The sequence below is a fragment of the Somniosus microcephalus genome, chromosome 19 (assembly GCF_052327205.1).
Source record: "Somniosus microcephalus isolate GS21.2 chromosome 19, FLI_Smic_1.0, whole genome shotgun sequence".
Classification (NCBI taxonomy): domain Eukaryota; kingdom Metazoa; phylum Chordata; class Chondrichthyes; order Squaliformes; family Somniosidae; genus Somniosus; species Somniosus microcephalus.
In genome coordinates, this window is record NC_141005.1 from 29,295,879 (window position 1) to 29,309,333 (window position 13,455).

Consider the following 13,455-nt stretch of genomic DNA (forward strand, 5'->3'; position numbering starts at 1 on the left):
GCAGATTGAAGATTATAGACAGACACAACATGCTTTATTATGGACTGAGATTGTGTTTGAGATCATTAAAATTAGTGAGTGACAGGCCTTTGCAGCTACTGCTGTAATGAATTGTGACACTGGCATTTGATTCAGTCTTTACACTTCTCTGCCATATCTTAGGGTTTGTTTGAGTTTCTTTATAATGAAGCATGAAATATTAAAGTGCAGTAAAAGCAGAGGAGCAGAGGAGTGTAAAAACAATCTTTGTTTATCCGCCTCACCCTGCAGTTTAGGTCCATAAACAGTACCCATACAGCTGAGCTTCCCATTCCTCCTCCTGCGTTCTTCCAGGAGCCTTACCACGTTGAGTTTGAAATACGATCCTTTTAACTAGATCAGATGAACAAAAGTCATATTTTGGTGGAATATATTAAAGGTAAAGCCACTGATTTGCAGTTTTCACGGAAAAATGGATGAAATTGTGGACTGTAATCCCCAGGTATAAATCCTGGAAAATCCTTCACTCTTATGTAATAAAAACAGAATTTGATTTCTTTAGCCACCATAAACTAGTGGGCCTAATTATAAATGGACATACCTTTCTGTCTTGTACATGTGTGGTTTGGAATGTGTTTGTTTGGAAACGTTTGCCATCTTGCTTGCCCGCATGAGAGCATTCCAGCCAGCCAGCTCACTTACTGAGTATTCCCATTATACCTGTTCTCCTTTCCTGCTTAGCCGGAGATGCTCTCAGCCCATCTGCTCTGAGTACTTCTTGGTTCACGAACTTGTCCACCTATCCCAGGTGCTCCTATCCTAGCTTGCCGGCCCGTCCGTCCTAAGTATATCGTACTCTGTCTGCTCACCCATCCATGTACCTTGAGTGCATCTGGACATGTCTGCTTGTTCACACTTCTGCCCCAAGTCTCTTCCAGCCAATCTGTTTGTTCACCCACCAAGCTTAAGTACTTTACAGCCTGCCCATCCATTGTACTTCCTGTCTTCCATGTCCAAGTTGCCTCCTGGATCATCAAGACGCCTCTGAGTCAGAAGGTCATGGGTTCAAGCCCACTCCAGAGACTTGAGCACATGATCTAGGATGACACTTCAATCCAGCACTTAGATTACTTCTGTGACCACCTCCAGCCACAAACTCACCATTCCTTTGACTCCAACGTTTGTGTATACCCTCCTTGCTTTGCCTCACTATTTGTGGTGGTGCCTTCAGCTGCCTAAATCGCACTCTCCGAAATTTCCTTCCTAAACTCTTCTGCCTCTTTGTCTTCCTCTACTCCTGTAAGGCCCTCCTTAAAACCCACCTCCTGACGAAGCTTTTGGTGCTCCCATCCAATCGCTCCTTGGCTCGGCTTGCTTTTTCCTCATGTCTCTGTGAATTGCCTTATGATCGTTTTCTACGTTGAAGGTTTATATAAATGCAAGTTGTCGTAGTCATCATCGTCCGGTTTACCTGTCACACTTGAGTGTGTCACAATTGAAAAGTGTGTGTTACACTGCACCTGATTGGCTCAAGTGTATTTATGATACAGAAAGGGAACCTGCTAATACAGAAGTAGCGCCTTGTTTTCTTGAAAGAAAGCAACCCAGAGATTTGCTGCTGTTTTTTTTTTCCGTGCTTCAAACTGGCATGTCCGTAAAGAGAAGAACCAGTCTGCAGAAACTTCTTTAAATTGGAATGAGCACTCTGGGATGGGGAGGCGGAAATCAGACAAGGTTCCCAGTCTGGATTGTTATCCTGTGTATGGGTGTCAGGTGAGGGCTGGATTGGACTTGTATGTGATCCATCCATAGTTGAATAACCTAATGTGCGAGGCACTAAGGATGCCTGCTACCCTTGGAATAATACCCGAGCAAGGAGTAGAAACATTCAAAAGAAGAGAAAGAGCAACATTTATGGAAAGAGGGGAAAAACAAAATATTGTCTGTTGATGCAATCAGATGAGCATTGGATCTTTATTTGCTCGGAATATCCTCCACTTTGATTGCACATCAGTAACAGTGACTATGGGCAAACCAGGCACTGGAAGATCATAATCATGCTATGCTTATCTTCCTGTTACTCTGAACAGAAAATTCAAGTACCTGTTCATTTGTTTTTCAGTTTTATACCTTTTTCTTCTTCCTATCACGAAGGCACTGAATCTTGCTGTCTACGCTCCGTTACCCCATCCAAGTGGTCACTCTTTGGCCGCGATTTTCCCAACCTGGGCGGGTCGGTGCCGGGCGAGGTCAGTAGTGGGTTGCGGCCTCGCTGCTGGCTCTATCCCGACCTCCGACGTGACTTTCTCCTGATTGGGCTTGTTAAGCCCACCCAGCGTGTTTCCCGACCAATTGAAGGAAGCTGGTCTGATGACGCCATTTGATGACGCGTCATCAGCCGGTTTCCTTAAAGGGACCATGTGCAAATTTACTTTGACATTTGTGCTGTCAGTGTTCTACAGCATTGAGGTGCTGCAAACACTGCACAGAGGTGCAGGGCTGCACCCAGGCTCTCCCATGACTCCCTCCTATGACTCCCACCAACTTACCTTGCACCTCCACCCATCCCTCTCTCTATCTACATTATCACTTCCCCATCTCACTAGCCACCCCTCACACTCACACTCATCCTAGTGCAATCATACCAACTAACAACACACAAGGGTAGGTACTTGTGTGTTTTAGCCAATGTTCATGTGGAGTTTCTGTTAATGTGCTGTCAAACATTGAAATCTTTCTTTTCAACACTTTGCTTTCATGGACAGATTTATGTGCACCTTTGGAAGTGGCATAGTGAGTTGCAGTGAATGGTGAGACATAACAGTACCCCCCCCCCGCAATGGTGCTGAGTGTGAAAGGAACGGCTTGGGTATTGTAGGGATGCTTTATGTTGTTGGTGTGGAGTGGTGCCAGCCTCGCGCATCATGTGGCAGCCAGTGTGTACAGTGTCAAGTGAAATAAATCTGGCCATGGTGAGACCATCCCTGGCGTCCCAGGCAGCAATGTGGTCGGGTGCTGATGCCCTGTGTCCTGTGCAGCATCAGGTGATTGTGGAGAAGGTTGGTGGTGTTGTTGGTGCTGCTGGTGTGCCTGGTGATGCTGGTTTTGGGGCTGATCGTGGTGGGATTCTGAGGACCAAGGTGAGATAGTTTCAAGGGCACCGATGCTGATGTAATAGATGGCAGGTGAACTTGAGATGACAGAAGCGATCTGTCAGTGGTGAGAGAGTTGTTCCTATTATGTCCGTGTATAATTGAGACACGGACTGCAGGAGTTGATTATAACAAGTCTTTACTGAATGGAGACAACCTGGAAACTGAAACTACAGAAGCCTGCTAGGGCCTTTTATACAGGGGTGGTCACTGCCGGTACTGCAGTCTGAGACCAGTTATTCCCTTAAAGGGACATACACAACAATTCCTCCCCTTTTAGATAAACAGTACACAACATTCATTTAACAACTAAATAATAACTAATTACAATTACAATTACGGTTGCTAGATACATTGGTTGAAGTTGAGCAATTATAAGTTCAGTCTTTGAGGAGGCTTCCTGATTCTGTCTGGATAACGCCTCTTTGGGATATCAGGTTCTTCTGGCAAGGTTGAGTCGGGATCAATGTCGTTGTTTGGTTCGTCTGCTTCCAATATCACCGATTCTGCGGTAGATGCAATTGGTACTTCGGTTTCATCGCCAGCTGTATCAGATCGTGGTGTGGAGTTGACGTTTTCCAGTGACTCTAGAATCTGGTCAGCATGGCGTCTTACAATGCTCTCTCCAACGTCCACGGTATACATTAGAGGTCCTTGCCGTGTACAGATCGTTCCTGGCTGCCATTTCTCTGTGCGGTAGTCCCGGGCCAAAACTGGTTGACCTATCTTAAAACTCCTGGTCGGCCTTTCATTCATATTCTGAAACTGCCTGTTCTCCACATCTCTTCTGACGTTTGGCTTAACAAAATCCAAGCGGCATCGTAGTCTTCGATTGAAGAACATCATGGCTGGAGTTTGGTTGGTAACCGCATGTGTCGCATTCCGGTAGGCAAACAAGAAGTTATCCACCTTGTGTTGTAGGGGTATATCTTCATTACACATTGCCTTGATAGCCTTCTTGAATGTTTGAACAAACCTCTCGGCCAATCCATTAGTGGCTGGATGTGTAATGCTTAACACCATTGTTCTTTAAGAACCTCCGGAACTCTTCAGACACAAACTGTGGTCCATTGTCAGAGCAAATCTGTTCAGGCAGCCCATTCCTGGCGAATATGGTTCGTAAGACTGTGATAGTTTTTTCTGTGGTGGTTGAGGACATTTTTATTACCTTTAGCCACTTTGAATGTGCATCCACTGCAATTAAAAACATCGAGTCCATAAAGGGACCAGCAAAATCAATGTGCACCCTTTGCCATGGAGATGAGGGCCACTCCCATGGATGTAGAGGGGCTTGTGGTGGGGCGTTTTGGACCTTCTGGCATCCTGTACAGCTCTTGGTCATCTCTTCGATTTCTCTATCGATTCCCGGCCACCACACAAACGCTCTGGCTAAGTTCTTCATTTTTACCCCTCCCAGATGACCCTCATGAAGCTCATTGAGCACTCTATCCTTCAATTTGGTTGGAATTACTACTCTGGATCCACACATCAAGGTTCCTCTGCACACTGACAGCTGTTCTCTTCTCGGCGAGAATGCTGGCAGCAGTGGTTCGCCATGTGCTGGCCATCCCTTCACCGTTAAATCATAGACCCAGGAGAGTGTCGGGTCATTTCGTGTTTCCTTTTCTATGTTTGCATTCGTCACAGGGAGACATTCGACTATAGTCGAGTGGAATAACTCCACTGGATCCACTGCCAGTTCTTCTTCCACCGTCGGCAACGGTAGGCGCGACAATCCATCAGCATTCCCATGCTGTTTAGTTCCTTTGTACTCGATGTCATATTGGTGTGCCCCTAGGAAAAGGGACTACCTCTGTAGCTGTTGTGCCGTCATTATCGGTACGCCCTTCTAAGGGTTGAAAATGGAGACGAGAGGTTGATGATCAGTTAGTAGAGTAAATTTCTGACCATGCAGGTAGTGATTGAACTTCTTCACCCCCCCACACCAGGCTGAGGGCCTCTCTGTCAATCTGGGCGTAGTTACGCTCGGCTGAAGTTAACGAGCGTGACGCAAAAGCTATCGGCCTCTCTGAACCATCAAGGAATTTATGTGACAGTACCGCCCCAATGCCGTAGGGAGACGCATCACACGCCAGTCTTATCGGTAGTGATGGGTTGTAGTGAGCCAATACTTCTCTTGAAGTGATTAGGTCCTTACTCTTCTGAAAGGCCCGCTTACATTCATCGCTCCATTTCCATGCCACTCCCGTTCGTAGTAGGGCGTTCAGTGGATGCAGAATTGTGGACAAATTCGGCAAAAACTTATGATAGTAATTCACCAATCCGAGGAATGACCTCAGTTGCGACACATTTTCAGGCGCTGGAGCCTTAACTACCGCTTCAATTTTGTCAGGGGACTTATGCAACCCCTCTTCATCAATCACGTGGCCACAGTACGATATCTGCTTCTTAAAAAACTCGCACTTGGGGCGATTGGCTCGTAGCCCATGTTCACGTAGTCTAGTGAGCACCTGCTCTAGATTGGCAAGGTGTTCACTGTCATCTTCACCTGTCACTAGGATGTCGTCTAAGTAACACTGAGTCCCCGGAATCCCTTGCAGGACTTGTTCCATCGCTCTTTGCCATATCGCCGGAGCTGATGCTACTCTGAATACCAGTCGATTATACTGGTAAAGACCTTTGTGAGTGTTTATCGTGAGATACTTCCTAGAGGATTCTTCAACCTCCATCTGCAAATATGCTTGTGCTAGGTCAATTTTTGTAAAACGCTTCCCTCCACATAGTGAGGCGAAGATATCTTCTATCCTTGGAAGAGGATATTGTACTGTGTGAAGGACTGGGTTCACCGTCACCTTGAAGTCCCCACAGATGCGAACCTTCCTTGGCTCCTCAGACTTATTGTTTAACGTTTTCTTCATGACAGGAACGATGGGTGTTGCCCACTCGCTCCAGTCTACCTTAGATAACACGCCTGCATTCTCCAGATTCTCCAGCTCTGCCTCGACGGCTGGGCGAATTGCATATGGTACCGGTCTTGCTTTGAAAAACTTGGGAATTGCAGTCTCTTCTATTTTTATTGAGGCGGTTACGCCTTTAAGAGTGCCCAGTTATTGTTGAAATACCTCTTTGGCGTCTGCTAAGATTGTTGACAATCGTCCAGGAGTGACGTCGTCATCCTTTTTACCAGCCACCGTCCGTGCCTGAATGGAGTGCCAGTCTAAACTTATATTTCTGATCCATTCACGTCCCAATAACGGTGGTCCACCATCTTGCAGAATGTAGAGATACAATTTCCGTATTTTCTTGCCGTTGTATTCGACAGGCACCCTTATTTTTCCTCTGGGGTATACTTTTTGCCCCGTATACGTCCTCAAGACAATGGATGTCTCTCTCAAGGGTATGTGTGAGAATAGCCGCTCGTAGTCTCGTCGATTCATGACGGTTAGAGCTGATCCTGTATCCAATTCCATTTTGACTTGGGACCCTGCTATCGTCAGGGTGACCCAAATGGTTTGGTGATCCTCTTTTGCGATTACGTTGTGAAGTTTGAGACAGCTTAGTCTCTTGTTCCCGGATTCACTATCGCTCATCTGGTCTTCGGAACTACTGTCCGTCATCGTTTGTACTTTCCTGTACGGTTCCTTAGTAGCCTTTTTGTTGTCATTGGTCTTCTTTTCAGACCTGCAAACTCGTGCAATGTGTCCCATCTTTCCGCATTGCCTGCATATTTTGTCCTTGGACCAGCAGTCCTTCTGGTCATGGTTTGTTCTGCCGCAGCGATAACATTTTGCAAATCCCCGTGTCATTTCGTGGGTGCCGTATTCCTGTGGCTTTTGTTGTATTTCCGCAGCTCCCCTTGCTGCTGCTTCGTACGATACTGCCACGCTGAAAGCCTTATCTAGCGTCAGCTCTTTCTCGGAGAGTAACCTCTTCTGGGTTCCTTCACTCAGGAGTCCACAGACAAATTTGTCCCGTAAGGTATCTGCCAGTCCTGCTCCGAACTGGCAGTGCTTTGATAGCTTGCGTAGTTCCGTAAGGTAATCAGCATTGCTCTCATTTTTATGCTGATTTCTCCTGTGGAATTTAAATCTTTCTGCTATCAGCAGCGGTGTAGGATTTAGGTGTTCCTGTAGGATTGCAACAATTTCGTTAAAACTCTTCGCCTTCTGTTTGGCTGGAGTAATCAGGTCCCGCAATAGGCCGTACGTTCTTGCGCCCATTAAATTTAGTAATACCGATGCCTTTTTCTCATCGGCTATTTCGTTTGCCTCGCAATATACCTCGACTCTTTCCACATATGTGGTCCAGTCTTCTATTGCATTATCGAAGGCAGTGATATCGCCAGTCTTTGGCATCTTGAAAATCTAAGATGGCGCCTCCCGCGCTTTGCCTTCGTCCCCGATGGATCAAAATGGTGCCTCCCGCACTTTTCCTTCTTCCCCGCCGAGTTAAGATGGCGCCTCCCGCGCTTTGCCGCTGCCGCTGCTGCCAATGCTGTTGCTGGCGATTATATTTATTTTACTATCCTGTAATGGCGACGCCCTATGGTCTTCGCGCCTCTCCGATCGCTGCTGCAAACGCCGCTCTCCGCGGTATTTTTATTTTTCTATCGCGCTTCAATATTTGCTCCGTTAATTGAAGAACTGTTCCCGTCGTGGAGCGGACCCTCTGGGACACTTCCCTCCCTCTTCTTGGGTCCGAACGGTGCCCGGCTTCGAAGCACCGGCCGCGCCCTGTGTGCTCCACCCTCTCTCTCTCTCTCCTGGCTTCCCGACTCGCTGCCCGGCCCCGTTGCAGAGCCACCCGATCGCGCTCTAGCCCGCCGCAGCCCAGGAAGGATCAGTGCACTACCTGCCACCAGCCTGATTAGCTGGGAAACCACAGACTGGAGAACCAAGCCTGGCTCTCGACAGTCTCTCCTGCACTTTTCAATTCGATGATTTGGAGGGCGGTTGCCCACGGTCGACGCCCATTTCTCGAGTTTCTTTGGATTATTATTTTTTTTCTTTCTTCTGGCTTCGACCTTCAATAATGTCGTCTGAGGTGCTGCCAAGTTGCAGGTAAGTTCGTTTCTTACTCGTCGCCAGTATTATGTCCGTGTATAATTGAGACACGGACTGCAGGAGTTGATTATAACAAGTCTTTACTGAATGGAGACAACCTGGAAACAAACTACAGAAGCCTGCTAGGGCCTTTTATACAGGGGTGGTCACTGCCGGTACTGCAGTCTGAGACCAGTTATTCCCTTAAAGGTACATACACAACAGTTCCAATGAGGTGATACTGGATAGCAAGTTTGCTCCAAATACTTGCAACCTGCATAAAGCTCAATCTGTCTTCCAAATGCAGTAAGCAACAGCTTCTGAGCTTGGAAAGTGAACAGCTGTGAGATGGAAGCTTTTATAGCACATTTCAAGCTGTCATGTAATGAGATGATTCCATGGCCATTCAACTCCCACCCAGCTTAACAGGCGTGATCCTTGAGCAGCGTGGACCCCATTGGTAAGCTGGTAAATTCTAAAGGTAAGCTCAAAATTGTTGTTCATCCTCTGTTAACAAGGTCATAATGACCTGAATTGCCTCACCCACCGCTGCCTGTTGGGTCTGCTCAGCGCTGACAGACCCGACATTTGGTAAAGGCGAGTGACAGCAGGGTCCTGACACACAGTCAAAAAAAAAAACACTTTCCCACCCGACCCACCACTGACCGCGCCCGCCGACCCCCCGGAAAATTCACCCTTTATGTCTGAACCAGGACAGTGAATGTCGGCTGGGTATTTTACTGTGTTGGGCATCACGGCTGAGCTGTAACATGTCCTCACCTGAGGACCTTGTATTTTTTTAGCAGGATTCACTGCATAGCAATCAGGAACATAAGAACATAAATAGGAGCAGGAGTAGACCATTTGGCCCTTCGAGCCTGCACTGCCATTCAATAAGATCATGGCTGATCTTCTACCTCATCTCCACTTTCCTGTACTTTCCCCTATCCCTTGATTCCTTTAATATTCAAAAATCTATCGATCTCTGCCTTAAATATACTCAACGACTGAGCTTCCACAGTCCTCTGGGATAGAGAATTCCAAAGATTCACTACCCTCTGAGTGAAGAAATTTCTCCATCTCAGTCCTAAATGGCCGACCCCTTATTCTGAGACTGTGACGCCTGGTTCTAGACTCCCTAGCCAGGGAAAACATCCTCCCTGCATCTACCCTGTCAAGCCCTGTAAGAATTTTGTATGTTTCAATGAGATGATCTCTCATTCTTCTAAATGCTAGAGAATATAGGCCTAGTCTACTCAATCTCTCCTCATAGGACAATCCCCCCATCCCAGGAACCAGTCTGGTGAACCTTCATTGCACTCCCACTATGGCAAGTATATCCTTCCTTAGGTAAGGAGACCAAAACTGTACACAATACTCCAGGTGTGGTCTCACCAGGGCCCTATATAATTGCAGTAAGATGTCTTTACTCTTATACTCAAATCCTCTTGTAATAAAGGCCAACATACCATTTGCTTTCCTAATTGCTTGCTGTACCTGCATGTTAACTTTCAGTGATTCGTGTACAAGGACATCCAGATCCCTCAGAACACCAACACTTCCCAATCTCTCACCATTTTAAAAAATACTCTGCTTTTCTATTTTTCCTACCAAAGTGGATAACTTCACATTTCTCCACATTATATTCCATTTGCCATGTTCTTGCCCACTCATTTAGCCTGTCTATATAACCTTGAAGCCTCCTTGCATCCTCCTCGCAACTTACATTCCCACCCAACTTTGTATCATCAGCAAACTTGGATATATTACATTTGGTCCCCTCATCCAAATCATTGATACAGATTGTGAATAGCTGAGGCCCAAGCATTGATCTTTGTGGTACCCCACTAGTTACAGCCTGTCAACCCGAAAATGACCCGTTTATTCCTACTGTCTGTTTTCTGTCCGTTAACCAATCCTCAATCCATACTAGTATATTACCCCCAATCCCATAAGCCCTAATTTTGTTTAATAACCTCTTGTGTGGCACCTTATCGAATGCCTTCTGAAAATCCAAATACACCACGTTCACTGGTTCCCCCTTATCTATTCTGCTAGTTACAACCTCAAAAAACTCTTAACAGATTTGTCAAACATGATTTCCATTTTATAAATCCGTGTTGACTCTGCCCAATCTTATTATTATTTTCTAAGTGCCCTGTTACCACGTCCTTAATAATAGATTCTAGCATTTTCCCTACTACTGATGTCAGGCTAACTGGTCTGTAGTCCCCCTTTTTCTCTCCCTTTTTTAAATAGTGGGGTTACATTGTCTACCTTCCAATCCACAGGAACCATTCTAGAATCTATGGAATTTTCGAAAATGACAACCAATGCATCCGCTATCTCTATAGTCACCTCTTTGTAGGCCATCAGGTCCAGAGGATTTATCAGCTTTCAGTCCCATTAATTTCTCCAGTACTTTTTTTACTAATACTAATTTCTTGCAGTTCCTCATTCTCACTAGAGCCTTGGTCCTCCACTATTTCCTTTCAAGTGTTTTGCGTCTTCTTCCGTGAAGACAGACACACAGTATTTGTTTAATTTCTCTGCCATTTCCTTATTCCCCATTATAATTTCTCCTGTCTCAGCCTGTACGGGACCCACATTTACTTTTGCTAATTTTTTACAGTCTTTTTTTATGTCTCTTGCTAGCTTACTCTCATATTCTATTTTCCCTTTCTTTATCAATTTCTTGGTCCTCCTTTGTTGAATTCTAAAATCATCCCAATCCTCAGGCGTACTCTTTTTGGCAACCTTATAAGCCCCTTCATTTGATTTAATACTATCTTTAATTTCTCTTGTTAACCACGGTTGGACCACTTTTCCTGTGGGGTTTTTGTGCCTTAAAGGAATGTATATTTGTTGTAAATTATGTATTCTTTAAATGCTAGCCATTGCTTGTCTACCATCATACCTTTTAATGTAGTTTCCCAATCTACCTTAGCTAACTCGCCCCTCATACCTACGTACAGGAAACTTTGTGTTATCTGGAGGCTAACTGTCCGGAATGCTCGAGCCACTGGCAAAAATCAGGAGCCGTTTCGTTAGGTTTTTTCTCTTTTCGTTGCTTTTTTCTCAACAGTCAAGCTCTGCAAGGTCTCGCTGAAGCTGTTGCTAAGCTACAGAGACGCTTGGACTGTTTAGAAGCTGTTGCTAAGCAACAGGGTTTGTTGCCAGATACGGAGCTCAAAATCTCCATATGTTTCAACATTAGCGCTGGTTTGTCCGGCAGTTTTGAGGGAACGGCAACAGCTCGGTCCCATCGGTGCCGGATAGCACAAAGTTTCCTGTAGTTTGCTTTGTTTAGATTTAAGACCCTAGTTTTGGATTTAACTAAATCACTTTCAAACTCAACATAAAACTCAACATATTATGGTCACTCTTCCCTAAAGGCCTCTTTACTACAAGGTTATTAATCAACCCTTTCTCTTTGCACAATACTAGATCTAAAATAGCCTGCTCCCTAGTTGGTTCCTCAACATACTGATCTAGCATACATTCCATGAATTCGTCCTCCACACAATTACTGCAAGTTTGGTTTAGGAAGTAGGAACCCTGGCTAATTTTTGCCTCCTGAGCTCAGGGGTGCTAAGACCAGTTCTCGTGCACCAACTGCTGCCCTGGTTCAGCTCAGCTAACTCAGCACAGATAGCTAATTGAATCTTGGCTGTTCTGCTCTGCATAGTTTAGTGCTACACCAGGCAGTGTTTTTATTCATTAGGTGACCTGGGAAACTGAAGCCAGTTCATTTATATGTAAAAAATGCAGTGTCCTGAATCATGGGAGGAGAGGGGTCTGACTCAGACTGGTTGAAATCAGCAGCTCAGTGGAACAGCAGATTAAAATCGTCTCCTGCCTCTCTGGTAAACTTACGACTCTTTCCCGCCATCAACGCCCTGGCCCAAAATCTGAATACGAGGCCTGTAATGGTGCCTCCAATTAAGTATTTCTGGCTGCTAAATATCAGAAGTTCTAGGATTCTGGCAGGCCTTTAAATTTCTTGCTCTGGAATCTTTCTGCAGTAAAATCTTTCTAGTAGCAGACATGCTGGTGTATGATAGACTGCTGGGGGGATGGGAGGGTGGGGGTGGGTGAGGAGTGGAGTGATTGCACTGAACAGCGCGGAATGAGTGTGGAATGCAGCAGTTTCATTGTTCTTCGGGTATCAATCCCTTGCCAAAGCCCCCACCAAAAGTTCAAAGAAATAAATTATGCATCCGCATGGGGCTTGCCTCCCAGGCATCTTAGCCTGCTCATGTATTCCTATCTTGTTAGCTGTGATTGTCAGGAGACTAATAAAAAAAAAATTACACGGTTCGGCTGTGTTTCAATTCAATTTATGTCTCGATATTTAATCTACTTTAGCAACTGACCACATGCTTAACAGAATTAGAGCACGTTACAAGACTTCATAGATATGGGTTACTGGTGTCTTAGGCAGATGAAGAACTTGGTTTAGAGGCTAAAGGGCAACGTTGATCATCACATGGGATTTTTGTTCATATTGTAATTTTGCTTTTTAAAAATTTGACAGCGTCCATCTTTTCTTCCATGAATCATGTTGGAAGCAATGAGATCATTTTCCGCTGAGCTTAATTGCTTGGCATCCAGAGTTGCAAATAGGTTAGATCTGAAAAACACCCGATTACGCTGGACGTGGGTGCAGTGACGCTGAACAGTGAAATAATGGACACGGTGCAGACTACTTGTGGGATGCTCAAGATAGTCGGAATCCCAATTTTAAAACTCCATTGCACTAACACTGTGTCACTTACACTATTGGGTAAGCATCAGGATATGTTTTGGAGTGTGGGTAGAGCACATTCTTTTAAAGCCAGCAAATAAGTAACAAGCTTCAAATAAACTTTGTGACCTCTTGTAAATTTATGGAGTGGAAGGCTGTGGCAGGCTAAGTGCTCATCTGATGGTAGCTAAATATTCACTGACTTGGGGTCTGCAATAGGCCAAATGAATGGCCTTCTCGCTGAATAGGAATCTGTTGGGAGCTATATACTCACTGAGTGGGGGTCTGATGGAGGAAAAGCTCACTGAGTTGGGAGGCTTTAGCATTGTAAGTATTCATTGAATGGGAACCTGATGGAAGCGAAATACTCGAAGAGACAGCACTCCTTCAGTGTCAGATTATGTGTTCAAGTCCTGGAGTGGGACTTGAACGAACAACCTTCTGACTCGGGTGAGAGTGCCAGCACTGAGCCCAACTGCTGGAAGCTAAGGACTCTTTGGGTATAGGCCTTGTAGTTATACAGGAGCAGGAGTAGGCTATTCAGTCCCTTGAGCCTGTTCCTCCATTCTTATAG

At 45.4% G+C, this 13,455-nt stretch overlaps 1 protein-coding gene across 5 annotated transcripts in view; it reads left to right on the forward strand.

Annotated features, from left to right (window-relative positions):
- Window positions 1–13,455, forward strand: part of ttc28 (tetratricopeptide repeat domain 28) — an 859,201-nt gene that overhangs the window by 660,803 nt on the left and 184,943 nt on the right. The gene's annotated exons all lie outside the window — the stretch shown is intronic.